General features: G+C 41.9%; 1 non-coding gene across 1 annotated transcript; it reads left to right on the top strand.

The window, feature by feature from the left end:
* Positions 1-479: 479 nt before the first annotated feature.
* On the top strand, positions 480-554 carry Trnas-cga. Its single transcript has one exon. It is a non-coding gene; the product is annotated as a tRNA-Ser (tRNA).
* The last annotated feature ends 20,304 nt before the right edge of the window (positions 555-20,858 follow it).

The following is a 20,858-nucleotide window of genomic DNA, read 5'->3' as shown; positions in this document are numbered from 1 at the left end:
TTATTCTATCTCTTTCCTAAGGGTTATTGCAAGAATGTAACACGGAACAGGGGAAGTATTGAGTTGTATAAACCTCTATTTCCCACTGTTAAACGATATAGGACAAAGAATGAGATTTTCACTCTGCAGCGGAGTGTGCGCTGATATGAAACTTCCTGGTAGATTAAAACTGTGTGCCGGGCCGAGACTCGAACTCGGTAGAGCACTTGCCCGCGAAAGGCAAAGGTCGCGAGTTCGAGTCTCAGCCCGGCACACAGTTTTAATCTGTCAGGAGGTTTCGTATCAGCGCACACTCCGCTGCAGAGTGAAAATATCATTCTGGAAACATCCCCCAGGCTGTGGCTAAACCATGTCTCCGCAATATCCTTTCTCTCAGGAGTGCTAGTTCTGCAAGGTTTGCAGGAGAGCTTCTGTATAGTTTGGAAGGTGGGAGACGAGGTACTGGTAGAAGTAAGGCTGTGAGGACGGGGCTTGAGTCGTGCTTGGGTAGCTCAGTTGGTAGAGCACTTGCCCGCGAAAGGCAAAGGTCCCGAGTTCGAGTCTCGGCCCGGTATACAGTTTTAATTTGCCAGGAAGTTTGATATAGGACAAAGTCTCTAATAATAGGAAGAAGTACCCTCCCCCATGACTGTAGTATTTTGTAGAGTATATATCTAAACTGCAAATATTTTGACAATCTGTGAAATAGGTCGCTATTCAAAGACACTCAAGACAAAATAAAGGTTTACACCGTCGAAGAGTACTTTTACACAGTGGCTACAACAGCTGGAGACAAGAAGAACCGCATACCACTAAAGAGTGTTGCTGGCCACGCTCTCGTCGATGGACCTTGTATTTTCTGTGGTTGCAGACTTAATTGCAGCATTGACATTAATGATACTTTTGATCATGGTAATTGTTGGCTCACTGTAGCCATTGTACGTGGAGGTAGTGGAGTTCCTAACGTACCTGGACTTGAAAGTTTTGTTGATAGAGACATTATTGCTTATCGTACCTACCATATGACAGAACTTGCAAATAAAGTACCGTCTTATGGCACTGTTGACTGGGAGACCCGAAGGGCAGGTTGAGCAGCCTAATTGGCAAGGCTTTTTGTCCTTCATGCACAATGAACCCTTTCCCTTGCGAAGTGTGAGACTTGTGTGTTGAAATGTATCTATAATAGCTGTATGTAATGTGGTGTTATGTTTGTGTTGCCTGTGGATGAAACCCTGTGGCAGCAAGATGGTCGCCGAGCTTGACATCTCCATTCGACGGACGGATCACCAAATGTCACATGTCCTGAAGCTTTCAATATAATCTGGAGCCTTGGCGTAATTGCCTCCGCCCCCCCCCCTCCTCCTCTTTGCCGTCAAGGCGAAGTGAAAGGGTAAAAACCACATTCTTTACGCAAGCGGTTACTCATGCAACTAACTACCACCTCCGGACATCTTGGAAAGATGGCAGACTTTTGGACCTTTTCCAAGGAAGGTTGGTGAAGTCAGCGATGGAGATGTATCCGATATGATGTATCAGATGGATATCGATTTTCAAATATCGTGACCCAAGGGTGTTGGAGAAGTCGTTACCCAGAGTTGTTGCAGAGGCAATTCCAAGTCCTACTCGCTCTGTTGGTAGACCAAGATTCCATTAAGGGCATGTCCAGTCCATGCAGGAGGTTGGAATAAGAAGTCAACCCATCCACGAAGATATATATTACAACGCACGGCTAATTTGATAATTTTCAGAACACTGTTGGTTAGATTATGCTTTTCCTTCTTGCCGAAGTTAGCTAAGTAGAGGTCACCTGCTGTACGACGTAGGTTCTTCCTGGAGAAGTCACGTAGAGAAGGTGCAGTCGTAAACACACTAGACCCACTTTCGGGAGCAGTGGGTTAAAGTCCCCATCGGAACATATATATTTAAGCTTCCACATCAATTTGACAAAGCCTTGGCTAATTTCTTACCAATCCATTTCACGTATCGAACGTGTGTTCCATCTCTGATGACCATGCCATCAATGTAGATACAGATACAGCAGAATAAATAAATCCAGGTCACGCAGCGATGAGGCTGCCTTTATACGCATGGGCCGAACCAAGTCTGTTGGTCTGGCTAGCCATATACCTTCTTCGTAGTTTCGATGTGTTTACGAACGGTGACAGGGGCCATAATAACAAAGTCGAAATGTCTTTCGCGTGTGTATTGAACATGGGAAAATCGAACATAACATACATCTGCCATCTGTAAGAGTTTGTTTGCGGGCACGATTCAGGGAGTGAATCACCCTGTTAGCAGGCGGCTGCAAATAATCTTTTTAAAGCTGTCTGCAATGAAGATCGAAGTGAGAAATAGTTAAAAATGACGGAAGAATTGTTGGGCCAGAGTAATGACCTCAGAACCAATATTTCTTGATAACTGTGCTTGGGTTCCATTTTCCTTGAATTTCAGGAGCAAGTAACAGCTTGTACTGACAGGTGGAAAATTTCTCCGATGGCGGAGTTGGAATACTTCTGTCTCATTACGAGAATTGTATCTCACTAGAGACAAGTTATGTAGAAGTCTAGTGGAAGATATGTATATTTTCGTGCATAAAAAATCAGGATGGTGTTCCGCTACACACTAATGCGGAAAGTAAGACGTCAAAAGTTGAAACATTACTTTCGCTTCTAAGAACAGCTGAATACTGTTGCGCACTCATTCTTTCATTTGCCGAGATTATGTAGGAAAGTAACAGATAACCTGCAAAATAGGGTTTGGACCAAATGCGAGTCTTGTATCAACAACGCAATGCTACCTTGCTCATTTAAGGGGATACGGAATCGGATTTTGGGTTAAAAAATCGAATTTTTTTTTATTGGCGTATTATATTCTGCCATGTTTCCTCTTTAAAATGACGTATCATACATAGCTCTACTACAATTATAACTATTTTATTTTTATATATTTGTGAGATCGGGTATTGCGCTTTAGTTATACACGTCTCTCGTGGCTGACCATGAACTTTTTGGCAGTACCTTTAAAGTGACATGAATTCAAATATCCCGGTTTCCAGCGACTATTTATACACTAGTTGCCCGAAAATGTTTCTCTCTGGTTTCCTCAAGTTACTCTTTGACTTTGTGGCGGGACTGTTTTGTAAACAGTGTGATATAAGAAAGTAGTTGTTGTTGAGTTATTTCGTATTTAGTGCTTCATTTTTCGCAGTGAAAATGCCTAGAGCTAAAGCAAAAGTATTTAAAAAGCGTGTGAACTGGCAAAAGAAAAGAAATAATGATTCATTAGCAAAGCAAAGCAGTTCATCATCATCACTGTTGGAAAATGTGAATCCACTTATTACTGATTTGCCGAACGAACTTACACCAAATGAAAACAGTGCTTCTCATAAAAAACTAAGAGATTTGGAAGAGAAATATAATTTACTTGATAGAGGGAATGAAGGTTTTGAACTCATTGATACGAATATATTGTGTGAAGCTCTTGAAAACAGTTTGTGCTGCAAAAAATGTCATGGAAACGTTTCTCTGAAAGTAGAATCCCATGTTGGCCTGGCTGCCCAGTTTAATTTAATATGCAGTGTTTGTAAATACAGCTGTAAGTTTCCAAGTTCGGTTTCAGTAACTGTAAATAATGGATACAAGAAAACTGAACTTTATAGTGTAAATATTAGGTTAGTTTATGGATTGCGAGCAATTGGTAAGGGCAAAGCAGCTGGTGATATGCTATGTGGTGTTCTAAATCTTCCAAGTGCACCTTCAAAGTTTGAAGCTTACAATTATGTACTAGGATCTGCAGTTGAAGATGTAGCACAGAAGTCAATGCAGGTTGCTGTGGAAGAAGCAGTGGAAGAAAATGACGGCAGTCGTGACCTCACAGTGGCGTTTGATGGCACGTGGCAGAAAAGGGGCCACACCTCCAACAATGGTGTTGTAACAGCAACTAGTGTTGATACTGGCAAGGTTATTGATGTTGCAATAATGTCTAAATACTGTAGGTGCACAGGCAGGCTGAAAAATGAACACAGTGATGACTGTATTGCTAATTATTATGGTAGTAGTGGTGGCATGGAGGTTGCTGGGGTGAAGAAAATTTTTCATCGCTCTTCACAGTGGTATAATGTTCGCTATGTCAAATATCTGGGAGATGGTGACTCTAAAGCATTCAAAGAAGTTTTGGAAAGCAAACCATATGGGAACAGTGTAAATATAAGCAAACTTGAATGTATAGGACATGTGCAGAAGAGAATGGGTGCCAGGCTGAGAAGGTTAAAATCAGTTATGAAAGGGAAAAAACTAGATGATGGGAAAACCTTGGATGGCAGAGGAAGATTGACTGATTCCATAATAGACCACATTCAGAACTGCTATGGCCTTGCAATCAGGCAAAATACAGGCAATCTTGAAGAAATGAGGAGAGCTATAGGGGCTTTATATTTCCACACCGCATCCACGGATGAGCATCCACAACATGGTTTGTGCCCCAAAGGTGAAAACAGCTGGTGTAAATACAATAGAGGACTAACAACAGGAGAGAAATACATTCACCACCACAGTCTACCATCAGCCATCATGGCAGAAATAAAGCCCATTTTCAGAGATCTGGCTGACAGAAGTCTTCTGATGAAATGTCTTCACGGAAAAACGCAGAACCCCAACGAGTGCTTGAATAGTGTGATATGGCATCGTCTCCCAAAAACAGTGTTTGTCGGAATTAATACACTACATTTTGGTGTGTATGATGCTGTGGCAACCTTCAATCTTGGAAATATAACTAAATGCCAGGTCCTTCAAAAGTTGGGTATGTGTGTTGGTTCCCGTACGGTACGTGCTATGTTCTTTTTAGATCAGCACAGACTAAGGCATGCTGATAATATAATCAAGACATTAGTGAAAAAAGCAAGACAGGTGCAGAGGGGTGCCAAAAGAAGACTTGAAGATGATTATGAAGACTGTGAAGGGGGTATTAGCTACGGATCAGGAATGTTTTAATCTTCTTTCTCCGTTTCCCGTAAGTTTACTTTTTACTTCATCTAGGAACATTATCTCAGGTACTGGTCAACCTAGAAGTCTGAAATTTTTATGACGTAGTGACATAGGTCCCTATTACATACTGAAACAACGATTTTTTAATTACTTGATTTACAAAAGACTTAGGGGTGATAGTCTAGTAAAAAGCGATGGAAAAAATTTACTTAAAAATAAATGTACAATATCTCTGTAAGAAAATACTTTGACAATAAACTGTTGTTTCAGTATTGTTGTAACATATGAATGCACATACAGTAAAATTTTTACCTCTCTGTCTCCAGTAGTTTGTGAGAAAATGTTCCCTATAGTAGGCATATATTAACATTGCGGGGATAGGTGATTCCGTATCCCCTTAAGGAATTTATACATAAAATACGATTTGAGTAATGTAGCAGGTATTAAATTTATTTTTAGTATGGCTGAATGGTGCGTAATATCCTCAAACGTCATTGCATCATAAACGTAACTACCTAGTTTCCTGATAAACATTGGAGGTCCGCAAAAATTACATTTTAGGTATAAGGTAATAACTGAAAAATGTAGCTCGACAGAACTAATTGCACAGTTTCATAATAACGATAGTTTCTGTGGTATTTTTTAAAATTATTTTAATACGTGTTACATTTTATGATACGTAAGAAAAGGTTAAGATTGTGTTACAATCGCTTCCAAAGTGTTAATGTATGAATATGGCCTCTAACTGACGACGTCGATTGGGTCTGTAAATTGACGTCTACGCAGGTTCCTTTCGAAGAAACTTGGCATATGTCCTATTGTGAAACGCCTCGGAGCAGGCATTGTCAACCAGATGACACAGGCCTCTTATGCACTGTCGTCTATCAGCCAGCAACCAAGCAGACGGAAACCGTGAGATTAACAAATTTATGGGCGGTTCCGCACTTGGCTGCAACAAGGAGCGAGCCACTGGAGACCAGGAGTGGGGATGCAGGAGCGGCCAGGGGCGGCGACAGAGGTGTGTGTCGTCCTGTGTTGTGTAGTGGGACGTGAAATTGAAGCGTCACCCATCCACTAGTGTCGGCCCAGTTTGCAGGTGAATATAAGTTTAATTTAGTGGTTTGTTTATGTATTTTTGTAATCTTTGTAATTGTTGTGAATTATCTAAAGTTTTGTATTTATTTTTTGTGTTTCATGTACGGAGAGGGCGGCGCAACGAACGGAGACAGCATCTTCACTGACGGGGCCAGAGAGAAAATTGCTGGCCACTATACGTCGCGAGTCGACAGCCAGAGAGCAACAGAAGATCCTGAAACCGAGTTGTTGCGTCGTGCTTCTAAAAACTGAAAAAAATAGAATTTGTAATGTTTGTACAACAATGACGTCATAGAAAGTTAATCATGTTGTAAAAAGTTCAGTCCTATCTTGTCAAGGATCAGGTTCACGTCTATATGTAGGAAGATAATAAAGTAGTGTATTCTACAAAAGTTTGAATACGTGTTCCGAGAATTTATTTATGAAGAATGATATTAAGGAAGAAGCATTACGGATTTATTTGACAAGATTATTAATTTTGACAACGTTCATCGCGAGTTTGAGTCTTGAAAGTTTATGGTTCAAATGGCTCTGAGCACTATGTGACTCAACTGCTGAGGTCATTAGTCCCCTAGAACTTAGAACTAGTTAAACCAAACTAACCTAAGGACAACACAAACATCCATGCCCGAGGCAGGATTCGAACCTGCGACCGTAGCGGTCTTGCGGTTCCAGACTGCAGCGCCTTTAACCGCACGGCCACTTCGGCCGGCTTGAAAGTTTATTCAATGTGGTTCTAATATTTATTAAAGCAGATAACTTTCATTAATATAATGTCTGAGAAGAAACAAACGACATCCAAATTCAAAATGTTTGCGCAAACCAATTGGACTGAGTGACGTAATTCTGCGCATACGACTCAAATGATGATGTTTTACAGTTTCGTTCAAGAACCATTCAGAGACAATTTAAAAAGAATTTAAATAATTTTGAAGTGCGTTGTAACTGACGTAGGTGACGAAGTCTACACATGGTCATATGTCAAAAGAAAATCATTTATACAAAAACTTACGTCGTTGCACTACAGTTGCAGCAAGGAAAAAAGCTAAGTGTACGCGTTAGTGTAGCAACAAGAATACGACCAGTGTATTTGTGAGTTATTTTCAGAGCGTGACGTTTGATACCGAGAGCTTTATCTTCAAAATTGATCTTGCAATAAAATTGGGCGTCTGTTCCACTAGAAAGGTGACAATTTCTAGGGGAACCTCAGATGTTACCGTCCTTTTCATTCAGTTACAGGCAAACTTTATGTATAAAAGTAACATGTAAATGACCACTGACCTCAAACTCAGAGTATGTAGACGACTGATTACAAGAAAGCGCCGAACAGAAAAGAAAGTTATTGAAGGAGTAGTGCATTCGCAGTACAACAATGTGAAGATATTTGTTGTAATAAATGGAAATCCTCAAATCGGCGAAGTGACTTTGCGGCGGTGCGGTTACTTCCGTCCCTTTACGACGAACCTGCATCTACCTGTTAACATTGTCTCAGCAGATCATCAGTAGGGAAGCCGAGCGAGACCTACTGTACTTCGACGTGAACCAAGCTGCAATTGAAGTCATTAATCTACGTTTCGGGAGAAAGTTTTCACACGAAATGAAAGGTTGGAAATTTTGTCCTTGATTAATATATTCTGTAGGTGAACAAGTATCACTGCCAAGCCCGTACTAGTCTTAACACAGCCATTCACAATCCCTTTCGCTCACATTAGCAAGTATATGGTGTTGCTTCTCACGAAAACGTAATAGCTACAAAAATACGGATTGTTTTTGATTGAGAATGCTCGACAAATATTAAGTCAGTCGGTACCAAATGCAGTCACAGTTTTTAGCCACCGACCTGCTTAAGACGCCACGCGGAATTTATGTCTTTTCTCGTCACAAATTCACTTACAAATTCCGAAATTTCTACACACCCATCGGAATAATTATGCCGTAACTTTACAACACTTTTGATGTATGAAACACTGCTAGATCTGGCAACTTATCATTTCCATCGGAACTACTGCTACACACGTCCGAAATGTTTCATGGCTATGCTCCGATTCCTCTCTAGAATACTCCAAGTCTTCTCTGCCAGCAAAGAAAGGCGCGCGAAGAATATTGCTTTACCATTGGTTAGTTTACTCAACAGCCAATAGCAAAACAACATTCTCCCGCGTCAGTCCGCGCTTTTCATCAATAACCAATCGTAAAATAGTAAACCTAACGACTGCACTTTTTACCGAAGTAATTATCTACTATGCTGAAGTTTTGTTTATGCATAAAGTTATTTACTATTGTTATTTATACCTGAATTAACTTTCCCTTTACCATAAACTTAATTTACCAATATTTTCTACAAAAATCCCCTTTGTCTACATCCATACTTCTTCGAAATGTTCCCACACTAAATCCCGCTACACAACTCGTTAAACAATTATCTTCATATTAACCTTAAACCACACTCACGCATCATTCATACTGCTAAAACACATTTATAACATTTTACATACACAAAAAGACATAATAACACTCTATGAAAATACTAGAACAGTTGATGAAAAACATTCTATTTCTTTAGTGCACTCTAGTGGGCACAATCGAAACTAAATCACAGTCCCCTATCCAATACTGTCCTCTACAGGCTGATATGTAAACTACGTGCGCGTCCAGTCTCGCGTCACCATCTGTCACTATCCAGCTCTGACACACCTCCCACTTAACCGCCTCCAAGGCAGGATCGGTATACAGCGCTACGCCTCAACGTGGCCACAGGGCGTCAGTAGAGAATATATCGAGCGTCTCCGTCTTGATATTCGCCAGGCACAGTTTCTCTGGTGTTTAGGCGATATTTATAGTTTTGTTTTTGCAATATGAAGCTGGAATCACGACAAAGAAATACAGCTCACCAGATCTTGTTTCCAGTTACGAACAAAATGACTTTTAAAGCGGAATTTTACGTATCTATTCGAAAAAGCGGGCGCAAGCTAGTCTAGTGCGGGGTTCGTTTGAGTGATATTTATTAACAAGACAGTAAAAACACGAAGTGTAATCAGTATTCCAGCAACGACTAAGCAGCGCTGCCGCCGTCAGGGTGGGCCGGAGTGGTGTTGTCGCTGCTGCAGTGCTGATTATACTTGGTGTTCCTACTATCCTGTTAATAAATATCACTAAAACGAATCTCGCAGTAGACTAACTTCCGACCACTATGTCGAATGGACACGTAACATTTCATTTAAAAAATAATTTTGTTTATAATAGGATACCAAAGCGGCGCTTCCCGTCAACATTTTGAGACTTGACGAGCAGTTTTGGATGCCTCCATCTACATACTGCAAAAACTTTCTTTCTTTCTCTCTCTCTCTCTCCCTCTCTCTTTTATATATACGAGTATATATATTCTCAAAATAAACTTTTCGAGCCGGCCGAAGAGGCCGTGTGGTTCTAGGCGCTGCAGTCTGGAACCGCGAGACCGCTACGGTCGCAGGTTCGAATCCTGCCTCGGGCATGGATGTGTGCGATGTCCTTAGGTTAGTTAGGTTTAACTAGTTCTAAGTTCTAGGGGACTAATGATATCAGAAGTTGAGTCCGATAGTGCTCAGAGCCATTTTTTATAAACTTTTCGAGTACTCTTATATTCAGTAACCAGCACTATCTTCCTCCTTCAGTGTTCCATCTCAGTACAGTTATCACTCTACTTATTCACACAATCTGACCTCACTCGCCCATGTTCACTCACAAGATACTACCCTAGCCTGTCCACTGCTCATGACCGTTCCACACTGTGCGCAGCTTCTCACCATCCACCATTGCCTTGCTTGATGTACATACATATGTATATCCCTATAGAGTGACGTCAAGCAAGGCAATGATGGACGGTGAGAAGCTGCGCACAGTGTGGAACGATCATGAGCAGTGGACAGACTAGGGTAGTACCTTGTGAGTAAACATCGGCGAGTGAGGTCGGATTATGTGAATAAGTAGAGTGATAACTGTTTTGAGACTGAACACTGAACGAGGAAGATAGTGCTGATTACTGAATATAAGAGTACTCGAAGAAGTTTATTTTGAGAAATTGCAATACAGTGAAGCCGTTTGAGGCAATAGGTAATGCCGGCCGCTGTCGCCGAGCGGTTCTAGGCGCTTCAGTCCGGAACCGCGCTGCCGCTGCGGTCTCAGGTTCGAATCCTGCCTCGGGCATGGATGTGTGTGACGTACTTGAGTTAGTTCTAAGTCTATGGGACTGATGACCTCAGATGTTAAGTCCCATAGGCCTTACAGCCATTTGAACGTTTTTTTATATATTTTTTTTAAATTCAGCAGTATAGAAATACAAGTCGCTGAGGAATGAAATAAATAGGTAGTGCAGGGAAGGTAAGACGAAATGGCTGCATGAAAATATGAAGAAATCGAAAAAGAAATGATTGTCGGAAGGACTGACTCAGCATATACGAATGTCAAAACAATATTCGGTGACATCATATAGAGTGAGTCGGAAATTCCACTGTTAAATTCTGAGGAGAAGGCGGACAAGACGAAAGAGTACATTGAGGCCCTTATGAGGGGAAGGGCCACGCGGAGTGGCCGTGCGGTCTAGGGCGCCATGTCACGGATTATGCGGCCCCTCCCGCCGCAGGTTAGAGTCCTCCCTAGGGCATGGATGGGTGTGTTGTTCTTAGCATAAGTTAGTTTAAGTAGTGTGTAAGTCCAGGGACCGATGATGGTTCAAATGGCTCTGAGCACTATGGGACTCAACTGCTGAGGTCATTAGTCCCCTAGAACTTAGAAATAGTTAAACCTAACTAACCTAAGGACATCACAAACATCCATGCCCGAGGCAGGATTCGAACCTGCGACCGTAGCGGTCTTGCGGTTCCAGACTGCAGCGCCTTTAACCGCACGGCCACTTCGGCCCGCTAGGGACCGATGACCTCAGCACTTTGGTCCGTTAGGAATTCACACACATTTGAACATTTTTGAGAGGTAAGGCTTGTCTAATGTGATAGAAGAGCAAACAGGAGTCGAGGGGATACATTATTAGAATCAGAATTTAAGAGAGCTTTGCAAGATTTGAGATCAGAAAAGATAGAAGGGATAGATAACATGCCATCAGAATTTCCAGAATCATTGGGGGAAGTGGAAACAAAACAACTCTTCACGTTGGTGTGTTGAATGTATGAGTCTGGCGACATACCACCTGACTTTCGGAAAAATATCATCCTCACAATTCGGAGGACTGCAAGAACTGAAAAGTACGAGAATTACTGAACAATCAGCTTAACAGCTCATGCATCCAAGTCACTGACAAGGATAATACACAGAATAATGGAAAAGAAAATTGAGGCTATGCTAAATTACGACCAATTTGGATTTAGAAAAGATGAAGGTACCCGAGAGGCAATTCTGACGTTGCGGTTGATAATGGAAGCAAGACTAGAGAAAAATCAAGACGCGTTCATTGGATTGGTCGACCCTTAAAAAGGGTTCGACATTGTGAAAGAGTGCAAGATATTCGAAATACTGAGAAAAGTAGCGGCAAGTTATATGGAGAGACGTGTAATACCTATAATACGTACAAGAGCCAAGAGCGAATAATAAGAGTGAACGACCAAGAACGAAGCGCTTCGATTAAAAAGTGTGTAAGACGGGGATGAAGCCTTTCCCCACTACTGTTCAACCTGTACATCAAAGAAGAAATGATGGAAATAAAAGGAAGGTTCAGGAGTGTAATTAAAATTCAAAGTAAAAGGATATCAATGATACGATTCACTAATGAGATTGTTATCCTGAGTGAAAGTGAAGAAGAATTACATGATATGCTGAATGGAATGAGCATAGAAAATGGATTGAAAGTAAATCGCAGAAAGACGAAAGTAATGAGAAGCAGCAGAAATTAGAACAGCAAGAAACTTAAAATCAGTCCTATAGTGCTTAGAGCCATTTTGATCAATAGGTAATAATTTATGTTCACAGTTTGTGTCGTAGCATGAAGATGGAAATAATAAGTCTTGATTCAAGGGAAGCGATTGTAGGTTTCTTTTATTTCAAGAAAACATTTCCATACGATCGATATACTTTATCACAGCTTAACTAATCACAAGGTAACAAACACTTGATATCGTGTTGCAGGCGCAGCACAGCTCTTCAAACGAAGGATAGAAATGTCAGTGTTGTTCGCATGTCACGGAATCTCTAAATAACTTTCCTCTCTGTCGTACTGCATTTATGACAGCAGTCATACTCAGTAATAGCGACGGACACACAAATTCCGTTGATCAGAAACATTGACGTTTAACAGACAGATATCACGTGTATTATACTTGGCTTACGTTAGAATAAACAGTGATAACGACAGGGATATCACGCTCCGAAGTAGTGAAATTAGGAGATGAAAACAAAAGTGGCTGGAATAAAATATTTGCTCCCAAAATATTGCATGAGAGGATAAAAGGGAACTAGGTAGGTATTGCTTTTAATTTGTAAGGAATTTTTTTCCAATAGCAATATTTACATTCCCATATCTAAAATTGAAATACACTCTAAGAAAGGAGGAAAAAAAAAACGCACCACGAACGGATTAGGCGAATGGGTGGGAAGTAAGTAGGCTCGATGTACAATTACAGACAAGCGCATGATTACAGTTCATTTATTCAAGAGAATGAGCTTTACAAAAAAAGGATCTAATGGCTCTGAGCACTAGGGGACTTAACTTCTGAGGTCATCAGTCCCCTAGAACTTAGAATTACTTAAATCTGACTAACCTAAGAACATCACACACATCCATGTCCGAGGCAGGATTCGAGCCTGCGACCGTAGCGGTCGCGCGGTTCCAGACTGTAGCGCCTAGAACCGCTCGGCCACTCCGGCCGGCTAAAGAGCTTTACAAACTGAGGAAGTCAGTAAAGCGCTGGGCCACCTCTGACCTCTATGCAATCAGCATTATACTCTGTATTTATTGCTTGAGTTACTGGCTGTCCTTCTGCGGAATATCGTGCCAAATTCTGTCCAACAAACGCGTTAGATCGTCAATACCCCGAGCTGGTTGGACGGCCTTGCACATAATTCCCCAAACGTTCTCACTTGCGGACCAGCGAGGTCGCCAAATGTCTTCCCAATTGAGAGCGTTTGGAGTATTGTAGATAGCGTCGTCCAATCAGCTAAAGGTTTTAAGGAACGCGCCAATTGGACAGAATTTGGCACAGTGTCTCTAGGGACTACGTCCAACAACCCTGTCAATCAATGTCAGGCTAAATAACTGCTTACGTAAAGGCCAGAGGTGGTTCAATGTGTTATTGACTAGTTCAGTTTCTGAAGCTGTTTCTCTTGAATAAATCCCGAATTTTTTTGAAATTTTAATTGTTTGTTTGTCTGTACATTTAAATCACACCTGCCGAATTCCACCCCAACCGGATAATTCATTCGTGGCATGTCGTTTTCTTTTGTACTACAGTCTGTTTATACAATTCTTTTTAACTGGGTATTCTACGTTTTTAATTCTAGACGTAATATTCTCTTTTCCTCTTCTTTGAATCAGTGTTGAAAAATAATTCAGAGCACAAAATATTAGTCGTCCCTTTAAAAGAGCTCATTAGTTTCTCTGGACCGCTGTAGACGACATAAAAATATTACCAGGCAGCCATGTGACTCTGCAACGGTGACGTAAATCATGTCAGCGATGCGGTATGTGTGTGTTCAGTATCGACATGGAGATGCGGGAAAATGGAGGAAAGGAACTGTCGTGTTCTTACATGCTCACGACAACACGGTGAATCAATGTAGGTATATCAAGGCGAATTGTCCAATGTGTTTACAAGAAATAGTTTACCATTCGCAGCCTTGTAACGTGTATAACGACACAGCACATTGCACTGTCGGTGGTCTAGCGGTTCTAGGCGCTACAGTCTGGAACCGCGCGACCGCTACGGTCGCAGGTTCGAATCCTGCCTCGGGCATGGGTGTGTGTGATGTCTTTAGGTTAGTTAGGTTTAAGTAGTTCTAAGTTCTAGGGGACTTTTGACCTAAGATGTTGAGTCCCATAGTGCTCAGAGCCATTTGAACCAGCCACATTGCACTGTAGTCATATTAAATGTTTCTCTATTTTCTGTCACATTTTCTGGATCTATTAGGCCGGGATGAAGATGGTGTACGCCGTAAAGGACATTGTCATGCCCTCTGCTTGTGGCTGGAACAACTTGGTTACCTCAAGCCGCTTACAAGTACTTCCCCGCCGTCCCTAGTAGGCAAAATAATAACTTCGGAAATATCTTTATGTCAAGAACAATCATACGACATGTACTAGAAAAACTGTACCAAATGTAGGTCGTAGTATGTAATGATTTCATATCAAACTTTTTTAAATTTTATATGAAAGATTTCTGCTGAACATCGTTGAACTGCAGATACCATAGTAGTTGTGTTAAGTACATTGTAGGACAGAGAAAACGTAGCAGCTGATAATTATTGGGCTTTGAAAATAGTTGCTTTCATGACTCGCCAAAAGGATGGTCGTATTCTGAGTGTGGACTGACATTACGGTGTAAAAGTATGCACACGTACAAAAAGTTATGTAGTGCGATGTAGAGCAGAATAGGCGTGGGGGTTTAAAATTTTTACTTTGAATGTGTTTGTACGTTACTGGCTCTTACAAAGAACAGGCGCAGTTGATATACTCGCCTGTACTAGTCAGGAAAAATAACAGTATGTTTTAAAAAGTGAAACGATTACAGAAAGTTGCGCCTAGAATGGATACTGACTGCAATCGAGAAACTGGATACTGCATAATACTTCAGTTGTCTGTTCAGAAAGTTTGTTCAGTACATGGAATACAAAGATTTAAGTCAAGACAAATTTGTACATTCACACATTATAAGTAACGTTTACTAAAAGTGTTTTTGTGTCAGACTACGTTAATTGTGTTTTGACCTGAGATGACTTTCTAGCATTTTTTTTCAGTTTTATATTGACTTATTGACTGGATACCTTAAACCTACGGCTATTCTTGTAGTTCCATTACAAACAGTGATCAACGGCAGTAAATGTTGCTTAAAAGAAAATAAACTGCACGCTTATAGAGTCCTTTTTTCAGTCTGAAACACCTGTTACCTGGAACTGTATAGTTTCATTTAATTAAAGCAGCAATGCCTTTGTTTCGGGCAGGATCCACCGTTTCGTTCGATACTTAGGAGCTTTTGCAGTGCAGCTCGAGTTTAGGGGGAATACCAAGTGGGCTGATACCTAAGACGGAATTTTGACCGAGGAGGCATGGGTCCTAAGGTAGTCCGTGCGACTGTGCAAAGCCACAGCTCCAGGGTGGCGTAGTGGTTAATGCATCTGCCTAAAGAGCAGGAGGCACGGGATCGAATCCTGGACTGGTTCAAAGATTTTTTTCCGTTTCTGCAGTCTACATATATATAAAAAACAAAATAACAGATAGTTTATATTCCATAACTAATGTTATGGACATTTGTGGTAAGTTCCTATGGGACCAAACTGCTAAGGTCACCGGTCCCTAGGCTTACACACTACTTAATCTAACTTAAACTAACTTACACTAACGACAACACACCCATGCCCTAGGGAGGACTCGAACTTCCGACAGAATGAGCATCGCGAGCCGAGGAAAGCTGCCTTTGACCGCACGGCTACCCCGCGCAGCACTAATGCTATGATGAAGATCTCTGGGGAGAAGTTTGGTCGGTTGGTTGATTTGGGTGAGGGGATCAAACAGCGAGGTCATCGGTCACCCGGAGAGAAGATATCGTGGTCTTGGTACCAAAGCGATGACCCTTAAGCAAGAATAACTATGGTACCTCTCTCCTTACTTCCAGTTATAACATCAGAAAAGTGACTTGTTCATTTTACAACAGTATGTCTTGAAGAATGACTATTTCAGAAAAATGGCAGAAAGTCGAAGTACGGAGGACCACGCTTTAGAATGACTGTCTTGGAATCCACATACATTAGTTGGTCATGACACAGTGTCCAGGCTACCCAATAGTGAAGGGCAGTTCTGCGTGGTGATGACGATAAGATTGCTGTCTCACAATTGCTCCGCAAACGGCTGGTATGATGGCTGCAGCTCGGTCCCGGGTTGGCTTTGGAACTGTAGGACGTTTCTCAGGGGAGACTCTCACTGAGGAACAGTTTCAGCGGTTAGCGTAATCGCCCAGAGAACTCCTGACGCGAACTGGCTCGATAGCTGAGGCTGAACTGTCGTTCCGTGTTTGAGTGCCGGCAGAAATTCTATCACGGCGCACTTATACAGCGCGACCTGCTTGTGGCCGCGTGGCGTCGCGGAGGTCCCCGCGATTACAGTGTCGCGATCTTGAATGCGTGGTCTGCCGGTACCGTCTCTTGTGGCGGCTGCCAGACATTCCGAGCGCAACAAACCGGCCTGTAATGTTGTCCAGAAAGCTTACTAACACGCAAGGCGACCTCAGATCAGTGATTGGCTTGCAGGTGCCTATACTGGTTGTAGCGGACGACGCCTGTAGCCCGGCCACCCGCTAGACGCGGATGTGTGTGTGTGTGTGTGTGTGTGTGTGTGTGTGTGTGTGGTTAGTGTCTGACTGAGTAGGCGAGCCCCTGAGCAATAGTCTAGGAACGGTCGAGGGAGTGCTTTGTAAGGCACTTTCTTCGTGGATTAATTACATTTTATTTAGATTCTTTAAATGTTTCTCAGCCTGCAATCTACTTTTCCTAGAACTAGCTGCATTAGAATGTTACACTTTAGGGAGAGTTGGACATTTAGTCCCAGGATTTTAAAGATGTTACTCTTTCTGGTGAATTTTCGACAATAGCCTTTTTGGACGCAATTCACTGTAACTATTGACGTTCAGCGACGTCTTCCAATCTCTACATCAATCATCGGTTCTGTGCAAATTTGCTGCATTTCGTTCCCGTCTTCCGGCGTTCCAAACTTCTTTTAGACAACAGAATATTAGGCTAACAGTTTCATGGAATTTCCGTTGTTACCTATATTGAATATTAATCACCAGTGGGTGAGCTAGTTGAATTAAGTCTGTCCCACTGCTGTTTGACCAGGGAGAGATCAGGATTCCTAGCAGAATTTAAGCAAAAAACTCTGTCTCTGTTTATAAGGTCATTTGCTAATTTAATTTCAACTACGATTTCCTTAATAACACAGTCAAAATAGCCGGAGGTGTACACCAGACACTCTGTTTTGTTATAATGTGTAGGTGACCGGTACCACCTCAATAATTTGCAATAGCAGATTTTCTCCTACACCGTTCTAATGGCCTGACCAACGTATCAGATACCACAGCTGCAAGGAATACGACAGACACACATCTGACGCAAACCAACATCATCATTCATAGACGCTAAAAGGACCCCAATCTTAGACAATGTGCGAGAAAACCTACTTCGAATCAAGTTTCCGCAGAATAAGACTGCCACTATTGGAAATTGTACCTGCTTAAGGCATCACTCACCCGACATCTGGTTGGTCATCATGTCACACGTTTGTCAATTGAATGTCACTGTAATCGTTCTGGTGAAAGGTGACTTTTTAAGTTGCCTAACTTAGCTGAAAAATTTTCGGATTTGAGATGATGTGGTGCCTATGAACCAAGGTACGAAGTACAAAATATCCCTTCACGCTGAGCCGGATGGTGACAACTGTTAGTTTGAAGATACAAATTAGTGAGAGTTGACTCTCTATAAATGGCACGTCCAACTTCTTAGAAGTAGCCACTGAATAGAAGGTAAGTGGAACCCCCCCCCCACACACACACACACACAAAGGAAAGGAAAGGAAAGGAAAGGAAAGGAAAGGAAAGAAAAGAAAAGAAAAAAGAAAAGAAAAGAAAAATATTCGTAAAAGTATCCACGGAATACAGAAACTAATAAACTTCGGCGGCCCATAGATGAGTCTTTACGAATTTCATTCCGTGTTCTCAGTTTGGTAGTAACTATGCCTCGCAGATACCGCGTGAACAATATCAGCAAAGCTCAGAAAGATTGGAGCATTTGAGAGAGCAGTTGGGCTCAAAGAAGCCGATGGGAGTAACCGGCGAATCGCTCGACATTTGAATTTGAGCGATACCACTATTTGACGACGCTGGCACGAATGGGTGAACCATGGCCGAACCCAGCGTCAAGGCGGAAGCAGTCAACCAAGAGATACGACAGCACGTGAGGATCGAGAAATTGTCAGAGACACCCTCAGAGCCCGTGATTCATCATTAAGACGTGCAAATGGTGCTTCAATACCGACAAGGACCATTGATAGGTTGCTCACAGAGAGGAATCTGAGCTTACGGTCCCGTCCCACCGATTGTCGGTGGTCTATGTACAGTAATAAGCCCGTCTGCAGTGGCGTTGGGCACATTCAACTTGGAACCTCACTGACTGGGGTAGAATTGTCTTTGATGGTAAGTCCTGCTAGAAGCGAGCACCGATGAACCGTGTAGACGTGGGTGGAGACATGATGGGATACTAATCTGACTGTCGCCCGCCATACGGCTCGACACCCAGGAATGATGTTTGAGGTTATATTTCATTTCATAAAAGGACTACTATGGTTGCCATTCGCGAAAACTTAACAGCACAGACGTACGTCGACGATATACTGCGCCACGTTTTGTTGCCCTGCATGGGAAGCTGTCCTGGGATTATATTTCAGCTAGACAATTCCCTTTCGTGCACGAATAGAGTTTCTAATGCTTGTATTCGTGCTTGCCAAACCATACCTTGGCCAGCTAGGTCACCGTATATCTCCTCAATTGAGAACGTATGGAGCATTATAGGCAGGGCCCTCCAATAATCTCGGGATTTTGACGATCTAATGCCAACTGGACGGAATCTGGCACGATAACCTGCCAGAGGACACCAAGAAACCTCTCGATCAGTGCAAGCCGAATAAATGCTTGCACAATGTCCATAGTTGGACCAATACGTTATTGACTTGTTCAATTCGTCACTCTTTCTCTCTTGAATAAATCATCCAATAATTCTGAACTTCTAATCTACCTATTTACGTCCCATTCGTATAATTCCTTCGTGTTGGGTCTTTTTTTATCTTATAGAGTAGATTAGTTAATTCTTCACCAAACCGCAATTAAATGTAATGAATGAGACAGAGGAACGCGAGTGAAGAGGAAGGCCGTATCAGAAAATATGAAATATCAGATTCACTCAAACACAGTTCATATAATCGACCTAATAAATCTGCCGAGTTCCTAATGTGATGTACAGACCGATCAACCAATAGTCTCAACCGAGTAGCACGGCATTTTGTGACAGAGCAACGTTACGGACAGCAGCAGTAAGGGGACCTCCTTCCTTGTGGATCTTCGGGAGTCAGTAAAATGTAGGGGGGCAGCACAATAAGGGAAGACTCACATGACAAGGAACTTCCCTTCAGGAGGTTGTTAATCTTTTTCTCAATCCTTTTTGTCGGGTCAGCAGCGAGTCTGCCATATGCTGTATCGAATAATAAACGCTACATCGAATAATAAAGGCAGAATTTTTTTTGAAAACAATTCTGTTTGTCCAGCACCACGGTTCCATTGCCACTGTCCGTGGGTAACATAACAATATAAGAATCCACACTGAGTGAACACCCTCTCAACTGCGGTAATATTACTCTTGAATGAACTTGCCCCAGCCAGCACATGATATGATTCCTTTCTAACTTCCTTGGAAGCATCGGGAGATAGTTAATAACAACCTACTAGATTGATTCAACAACTGGTAAACGCTTGTGCGTCGGTTTAAGGCTTAAAGCTTTCTCCAGTATGTGGTTCGAAGTGCGATATTACAGCCCGAAGGTTTATTCAGAGAGAAAGTTGGTTAACGCATGTAATGTGGATATGAGAGTAAGTGGGAAGATAGGAGGGAGTCGATGGCTGCACCAGGTGTAATTTTTAATAGTGTACTGGCACGTGAGTCAAACCATGATACGATGAGAAAAGGAAGAGGGATGGTGTAGAGCGAGGAGAAGGTGTTCTCTAATGTGGGATTGGATATGAATGGAAGAGCTTGACATTATAAGGCAGGTAGATATTGGCGAGGATTTCATTCTCTTTGGGGGGGGGGGGGGGGGGAGGTGGTAGAGGGTATGGAGTGTCTGTAGAGATGTGGGGTAGGAAACTGAAGGGAAACAAGAGGGTTGGTGGAGTCCAGTTTACAGAAAATTGGTATTCGATGAGGGCGACAAGGGGAATTTGACTAGGAGATACAAGATCGATGTGCGATAAGATAAATGGATGCTAAAGGTAAGTTGGAGTGTATACAGCTCTGAAACTGTGCAGTTAAATATCTTAATTTCGTAGCAGCATAAAGATTAGTTTTTCAGATTTTCGTTCTTTGTTGGGTATGAAGTATTTCACCAGGCAGTAGTATGACGAATATTAGATAATAATGAAGAAATCCTTCGACGCACTTGTCACCCAGCTTGTGACGAAAGAGTCGGCTGGCAAAGATGGGCTTGGTAGACAGCGGTACGATCTCTGTCAGTCAGCCTCAGACCGCGTCATCAAGCCGCCGATGGCCAAAGATTGGTGACACTGATGGAATTATAAGCTTTGTCGACAGTTTTTACAACGCAAAAAAGGTAGCCCAAATGCAGCCAGACAGGGAATCGTTAAAATATGTAATATCAGTGCACTAAAATCAAAGAACTAAAGCCGTTGAAAGCTCCTTTTATTATATATATATATATATATATATATATATATATATATATATATATATATATATATATATTCGGAGTGTCTAGGATTGTATGGCAAGTTTCCAGGAGCTACATGCACATAAAGACTTAATTAATGAAGCAGATGAAAATTTTACTAATTC

This window comes from Schistocerca americana, chromosome 6 (assembly GCF_021461395.2).
Source record: "Schistocerca americana isolate TAMUIC-IGC-003095 chromosome 6, iqSchAmer2.1, whole genome shotgun sequence".
Taxonomy (NCBI): Eukaryota; Metazoa; Arthropoda; class Insecta; order Orthoptera; family Acrididae; genus Schistocerca; species Schistocerca americana.
This window is presented reverse-complemented; position numbering and strand designations above follow the sequence as displayed.